The sequence below is a fragment of the Amaranthus tricolor genome, chromosome 4, assembly GCF_026212465.1.
Source record: "Amaranthus tricolor cultivar Red isolate AtriRed21 chromosome 4, ASM2621246v1, whole genome shotgun sequence".
Classification (NCBI taxonomy): Eukaryota; Viridiplantae; Streptophyta; class Magnoliopsida; order Caryophyllales; family Amaranthaceae; genus Amaranthus; species Amaranthus tricolor.
In genome coordinates, this window is record NC_080050.1 from 16,657,359 (window position 1) to 16,665,825 (window position 8,467).

General features: G+C 29.9%; 1 long non-coding RNA gene across 1 annotated transcript in view; it reads right to left on the minus strand.

Annotated features, from left to right (window-relative positions):
• Nucleotides 1-4,919: 4,919 nt before the first annotated feature.
• LOC130809681 (uncharacterized) overlaps nt 4,920-8,467 on the minus strand; it is a 3,972-nt gene continuing 424 nt past the window's right edge. The window contains exons 1-3 of the long non-coding RNA XR_009040891.1: nt 8,045-8,467; nt 7,550-7,653; nt 4,920-5,133 (exon numbers count right to left, since the gene is read on the minus strand). The exon at nt 8,045-8,467 is cut by the window's right edge and continues 424 nt beyond it. This is a non-coding gene — a long non-coding RNA (uncharacterized LOC130809681). The remainder of the gene's footprint in view (nt 5,134-7,549; nt 7,654-8,044) is intronic.

An 8,467-nucleotide genomic window follows, 5' to 3' on the forward strand; every position in this document is an offset into this window, starting at 1 on the left:
CATATTCTAACCGAAGGTTACTGTTCCCCCATCATAGGCTTCAAGTGAGAGAAATTTAGATTTGTCACCCGTCATGTGCTTGGAACACCCACTGTCGAGATACCATGAGCTGTTCCCCCTCACTTGGACCTAAAAAAAATTAATGGTTAGTTACAGGAACCCAGGCTGTCTTGGGTTCCTTGTCGATTTTACAAGAATCTGTTTTCTTCGTCCAAACGTTATCGACATAATTTCTGTTAGAGACAGTGTACTGTTCCCTTTTGGTGCACTGGTCCTTCAGATGGCCAGTTCCTCCACAGAAGGAACAGATTCTGTCACTAGGGAGATCAACGTAAGCTTTCTTCTTCTTGTTATTCTTAAAGTAATTTAGGCCTTTTGAATTTTTACTTTTGGCATCTTAAGTCCATTTGGGAGTATTTTTGATTTTCCCTTTTTCTCTTGAATTTAATTCAAGTTTATCATTATTGTTGCAGTTAGGTTCTAGATTCAACTTTAAATTTTGAAAATCATTGCACATATCTTTAGTAGATGCATCATTCAATTCTTTATTCAAGCCTAATAATTTCTATTGCGACAACTCAATATTAAGAATAGCATTTTCCTTTTTAATTCTCTCCATATTTTCCTTTAGAATTATATTTTGGTCCAACAAATCGAAAAATCTATTTTGAACATCGTATCTAAAGGTGTTTATATAGGAGACATGGTCTTTGCTTACCTTGAGTTCCTTTTCTAATTGGAGACACTTAACATTGCAATTTTTAAGTTTAATTTGTGTCTCCTTTAGCAACTTTATTAATTTATTTTTACTCAATTTGGATGGATGGACAGAAAATGAGTTAGAAGAACATACCTGCTTTATGGCAAGGGCATTAATTTCCATCTTCTAAAAATCTTCTTTTTCAAATTCGATAATGGGTTTGGGAACAATTTCATGATTGGAGTTAGTAGTGGTTACCTCAAAATCTCCAATTTCGATGACTCTCCAAACTTGATAATTTTCCGCTTTGATGAAGATCTCCATCCTATTCTTCCATTAAGTATAGAATTTTCATTAAACATGGGTGGTTTTTGAGTAGAATATCCTTCTTCCATTCGCTCGTTCATAATTGACAGTTTTTGGGAACACCAGGATTCTGCCCTCAGGGTTTCCTGATCTACTGGGAACAGGGCTCTGATACCAATTGTAGACTCAATTAGGAACGGGAACAGCAACAAGAGGGGGGGTGAATTGTTGTTGTTACTAGTTTAAGCGTTTTTTTTTTGCCCTGTTTTTGCGGAATTGAATAAAATAAATAAAGCTTAAACTTAGAGCGAAATAATTAAAAGAGACAAACGATTTTTACGTGGAAACCTTCCAGGCCTAAATAGAAGGAAAAACCACGACCCCTTGGGATTTCTAAATTCTCCACTATGTTTAAGGCAACTCGTTACAATTACATTAAACATCTTACTTCACTCGAAGCGCATCAACTAGGCCAACTCTTCTCTCTCAAATCGCTTCACTCAAAGCAACAAACTTAGCTTCACTAAAAGCTAATTCTCACCACTAGCTTCACTAGAAGCTTTCTCCTTAGCTTTACTCAAAGCTAATCTCTTCTCTAGCTTCACTAAAAGCTAATTAATTTCCGCCTTAGACTCACCCGAGTCTAATTACAAATTCTCTCAAAAACCCTTACAAAAGGATAAAAATTCTCTAAAAATAAAATCAATGAGGTTCACAAGAAAATATTATAAATTAATTGGCATTTTTAAAACAAATTTTTCTTGTAAAAATTCTCCCAAAATTACGTATGATTTAATGGCTCATACTAAGGCAAGTTTTTATGAATAACCGAGTCCACTATTTATAGAGCTAAAATCCCTAATAAAAAGGAATATTCCAACCCATTATTCCATTATCAAATGATCATGGGAGTAATGTGGATAATGCAGCCATACGGTTATTTGACTAAGTCAAACCAGACAGAAATAACCGCTGTCTTCTGTTCCCTTCAAGCAGCAGTTTCTTCAATAGCTGTTCCTGTTCCAGTACTAATTGCTGGAACGTGTTTGCTATAAATAGAAACAATTATACTGATTGGGAATGATTACTTGCTAAATTTTAGGAATAAGGACGGTTTAGAATGATAGCTAAGACCCATTCAACAACCACTAATTCTATTTTTAGTAAATCCAATATTTACTAAAAATAGATCCTAAAATAAAGGATCTTTATTTAGAGGCTCATATGTAAAGTAATTTTAAGAAAACTTTTTGTCAATTAATTATAATAATTAATAAATGCAATAAATTAACTTTATTTAATACATTAACTAAAAATAATAATTATAAATAAATAACCAGAATTTCCAGTTAACGTAGGCTGACTCCAGTTCAGAAACAGTGCGATGTCTCCAATTTTCAGTTTTGCTAGAACATCCAACTTAGGAACAATAGACTTTCTGTCTCCATTTTACATCCCAAGCGATATACTTCTTCTAACATCTTTCGGATCCTTTTGACACGTACATTTCCATGAACCAAGTCATAGGTACTATCAACGATCACAATTAATCGGATATCGACCTGCACACAATCTCTAAACACATATTTGCTTAAGTGTAGTCATCATCAAAACTCAAGAGGTCCAACAGTGGTAATATTTTATACAACTTAACGAGAAAATCAATACAATCTCATATGTGGAACAATTGTAGGCCTCAATAATCATCGGAGTATTGTTATGTTCAGTTGTGCCTTTATAGCTGATGATAAGGTAAAATCATTTGATGAGTATTATCAAAATTCAAAATCTTATTTACACAATATGTTAAACTTGTTCAAAATCTTTTGACGCGTTAAATTGAAGACAATAGAAAGCTTTTAAAAATTTAAACCCTTAATTTTAAAAAAGGGAGGTGCACCGAGACACAAGAGGTCCTTAGAGCCAAGGCACAAACCGCCGAGCGTAGGTACGCGTTTTTTTTGTTGGTGAGGCGCAACTATCCACTAAAAAGTTTTAAATCAATTTTTAAACATATTTCATGCTTAAAATAACACGATGTTCATATTATAATTGCATCAAGCTTGAAAATATTCATTTTTATTGCAGTTACATTACTTATGCACATAAATATTATACTAAGAATATGAAAAGTACACAAAGTTATTTTCTTCCTCTTCATGAGCTTTATTATTTTTTATTTCATGGAAATAACATTCTCTCAGGCTTTATGTAACAACCTTAAACTAACTAGCTAATTAAACAAGATTAATTTAAACTAATGCGAAAGCTAATACTTATATTGGGCTATTAAGTTGATGATATAATCAATTACTCAGCTAACTGTCTGACTATATTATCCACTAAACATCTATCAAAAATTTAAATATTAAAGTTTATAACATTTAAAAGATGTAAAGAAGTTACATCATAAGAAATATTTGAAATGATTTATAATGCATAAATTTCTGCAGAAGATCCGGCAAAGTTCCTGCATGTATAAAAAATAATTTTCAATAATTAAATTAAATTAATTTTTTACATCTTTTGGATTTGTAGTTTTAATTATAGATCAAAAGAAAAGAATGAGTGCCTTATAAATAGCTTAATCCCTCTCATAATCCAACCTAATTATATATTAATTATGCATAAAACTATGGCAAAGAAAATGCTATAACTAAAATGAGTGGAAGTTGCTCTTAACCTTGATTCTAACCTCCATTACTTGCAAATATATTGGCGTTGAGCTAAATTTCATACTACAAATCCAAGTATAGATGCTAGTAGGATTCATCGATCATTTCCTACAGAACATTTAACTGTGCAAACACAAAACTAAATAACTACATTATAAAACTTTTTTTTTTCTTTTTGCAAATACCTTTTTAACTTTCTTTGCTAAAACATTTCCTTTCAAAGTCTTGAAATCATCAATATATGGAATGGATAAAACTTTATTTTCTATTTTCTTTGCTAAAACATTTTCTTTCAAAGTTTTGAAATCATTGATCAAATCTATAGAATAGAACAAACTTTATTTTCCATTGGGCTAGCTAGGACCTCCGGATACTATTAAACAAAGATCCCTAGTGTGCACACCCCACAAACGACGAAACCGTAGCAAAATATCTCAGTTCGAGATACTGAGCAAAACGTAGCCCCAACTATTATGTAGTGTCGAGACAATCCCGACGAGGTTCCAATTCCTTGAGACACCGTTAAGGTAGTCCCAACCATTTCAAAACATAAAACCATCTATAAAGCTTTTTTTTTAACTATTCTATTGTTTCGAGATTCAAGAACGAACTTTTTATATTCGGAAGAATATCATCCTATATTCATATCAATCTCAACTAAACTGAAATACACACCTTTGTAATCTTTTCTCGTAACTATTAATAGATTTGACTTAACTGGCTAATAAGCTTTGTGCTTCAAAATATTCAAGCGTTACTTTTTCTTAGTTCAGTCAATACGGGGTTAAAATATTCAGTGTAAACATATTGGTGCTTCAAAATAACTAACAATAGATTTGACTTAACTAGCTAATAGGCTTTGCTTAACTTTGATTTTATGAAACAATAATTTTTATTCAAAATTTAATACAACTAATTCCTACATCTTATTTACTTAAACCACTATTTCCCCTTTTATCTCAAGTGTTATCTTTTCTTAGTTCTTGATTCAATGTCTTTCTAATATTTCTTTATATTTATCATATAATCAATCATATTATATACATACTCGTAAACAAAATGATAATTATAAACAATGTAGGCATAACCTTTTGTAACCGCCTCGAATTATGAAGGCAAACACTAACTGGAATTTAGTATTAATCAAGCGGAAGCTTACTTTTGCCAACACAATTAAGGGGTTACTTAAAGGTCAAACCAATATCCAAGTATAATACTTGAACCAAACCAAAGCAATATAACGGAAGTCTTAACTGTCTAAAATATAGGAAAATTACAACCAAATCGAAATAAGTCCAAAGTTCAAATTACATCCTTAAAATAGTCTAAATCTAAACTAATAGTCTCTCAAATACAATAAAGAGATCTAAACAAAAGGGGAGTCATACTCCAACTCGGGTTCAACTTCCGCTCGCATATCCATTCTCCGTCGAGGTGCCATAGGGGTTTACTCTAAAAACAAAACCATTGGAAAAACATACAAAGCATAGTATCAGCAAAAAGGCCGAGTATAAACACACTGGTGTCTGTCAAACAAGTTATTAAAATCTTCTTTTTTTTTTTTGAGTAAATTCATTTTGAAATATACTTTTTCATTTGATAAATCATATTATGATTCAAATCCAGTTCAATGGCTCTATAGTAATTTCAAATTCTCATTTTTCATCATAAATCATAAGATCTCAATAGATCCAAATCAATTTCAAACTCATATCATAAGTTTACATGGGTACTCTGTGAGTCATCCTGTGACTCGTTTGGTAGTCGATCTACCGTCCGCGACATGTCCGGCAAGTGTAACACAATGGTATTGTGAACAATACGCGCTCAGCATTGGTGAGCCGTTTAATCATGCACACAACATTTGCTGTGGCATATGTACCCGCCATTTAGGCTAAAACATTTTTTTGTGCATAATATATATCTTGTAATTTAATAGCATTTGAAAGTCAAAAATATGATAAATATCTATTATTTGCACATAGCAAAACATACTTTATTTGCGACTTAGCAAAATCAAATCATAATATTTCCCACATGGGTAAAACATGCTTAGCATAATCATATCATTAAACATAACCTTTGTATTATATTGGGGCATCACTAACATGTATGGAAATGCATCGTAACAAAAAGTGATTAAAGTTCAATACAATTTTTTTTTTAGGAAACCACTAAAATGTTTCGTTTCAATCTTTCTTAAAGTAAATATAACTTTAAAGGGTTTTGAAATTCATTCAAAACAACTAGAATATGATTCATAAGTCTATAAAATCTTTACGACAGAAGATTTCATAAAACACTATTTTCTTAAATACAAGATAGTTTTGCCGGTAATAAAATCGATAATTGATTTGCAAAGTACATATTAATTCTCCAACAAGGCCCAAATTAATCAAGTCATTATAATACCTTATTTAAAATGAATTTAAGGTTGTCCCATCAGATTATAATTGGTTATGCGAATTTATAACGATTTTACAATTATTTTCGACAATTTGGGTATTTACCGTTATTTAAATGGTGTCTTAAATCCGTAAAATTTTATAAACCATCTAATTTAAAATTATTTTAGACTATGAGGCAGTAGTTTATTAATATAATTATAAATTTTTGATATAGATTTATTTTTACCCAAATTTATTTAACAATATTACACTTTTTAATAAATAAACATTTTCTATTAATTTGATAAATTAGTAAATAATTAATAATTTATTTTGTAAAATTATACCAAAGTTCCAGAAGTCATATAACATGTTTATTAGGCCATTTACACTTATAAAAAATCATGTATGATGTTTTATTATTTTGTATAGATATTTTATCGATATATAGAATAAAATAGGTTTAAAATTATTTGAGTCCGAATAAAATATTATAAAAATTATATGATATTTCAGAAACTTTTTTAAGGGGTATAAAATTTTAAATAACCATTAAAAATCATTTGGGGTATTTTTAATAATTAATATTGTTATTTTACCGATAAACCGAATAAAATTTATTTAAGACCATATATAGTTACGAAAATCAATATAAATTTTTCAACATGTATCTACTGTTTATATAAGTGTCTCATAAAAGTTTCATGTCCAAAAGACGTTATTTAGTATTTATTTTATATTTTACCGTTTTCAAACTTACCGATTATTAATAACCGAGTAAAAATTATTAAGGTCCTTAAATGTCAACGAAACCTTCCCAAACTTTTACCAATTTTACCTACTGTCCATATGAGTATGTGATAAAAATTTCAAGTCCATATGTCTTTGTTTGGTAATTATTTTATATTTTACCATTTTATAATTTACCGTTAAACAATTTAACGATTATTCAAAAATCATAAAAAAATTCAAAACTAAATATATTCTGGCCAAATCTTGTTGGAGACATTATAATATATTTTTATTAATTATTTTTGATGATGAAGAGTTCATCTAATACCATGTTTTATAATAAGAGTATTTAACACCTTAAAATCCATTAAAATGTCAATTTAACGAATAATCTCAACAAAAAGTATCAAAGAAATTTTCTTAACATATAGCTACTGGAAATTTCTTTTAAAATGAATTTCAAATATTTTCAAATTCATATAATCATTTCCATCACAATAACTTTCACAAAGTAGTGTTAAACATGCCTTTAAACATACAATAATTTATAAAATCAACATGCATGATGCCCACAATAATAATACATGTAATAAATTATTCCATACTCAAATTCATCATTTTGACATCATTTATCAAGATTTAAGAACTTCTCTTTGGGAATTTATTTTTTTTTCTTTTAAAAAAAAGTTTATACACAAACTTTCCCAACTTGTTCTTAAATCCTTTAAAAATCACCCCATGTGACATACCTCGACTCCAAGCCTATATAATTATTCCGTAAGCTCCTACGCGTTTTTAGAAGTGGTTCTAACTTCAGTTCCTTGCCCTTCAAGCCTCAACTCCAACTCTTCAACTAAACATATTGCATTCATCCAAAAATCAATAATAATTTTGGATTTCTAACATGCACTTAACTTTTCCTAGTTAGAGTTGTTAAACTAATACTTGTGATGATTTTAACATATTTGGAGTATACTTATTATGTTGAGCAACATACTTAGTTAAGTCTCATAATTTTACTTGAATCCTTTAAGTAACAAAATTTATATGTTTGTAGAAATACATCTTCTTACTTTCTATTATGGCCTATTTTCATAGATTTATAAATGATGATTTTCTTAGTTTAGAGATAAAATACTCATGTTATAATGATCTTAGTTTATAGAAAGATTCATAAAAAAATATGTTTTACATGAACAAGTTTTAACAAAAACTAGTGGAATAAAGAAATGAACATAACTTACTCTATACTTGGTGGATTTCTTCAAGTTTGGTGTCTATGGAAAGCTCTTAAGATGAAGATTATTTTTATGGGAGATTTGAGTTTATAAACATAAATTTTCAGAAGTTTTAGATGGGTTTTTGAAGAAGATTTAATGAGAAAAGAAGGTGTTTTTGCTAGGAATTGTAAGATTGAACTTCAACTATGCTTATGGATGAAATAAGGAGTAAAATGAGGAGTGAAAGAAGGTTGATGGAGCTGAAAATATGGACAGCAAATATGTCTTAATTTATCATGTTTGCATGCTTGTTATGATGGTGTTTTTGGGTAAGAACAATAGGGGCTTTGGGTAGAGAGTTTGGTGGAGTGTGTAAGTGAGTTTTGGGGCTAAATGAGGGCTAGTATGGCAGCTAGGGGCTGCTGTTTTGGGGCTGATTTGGAGTGC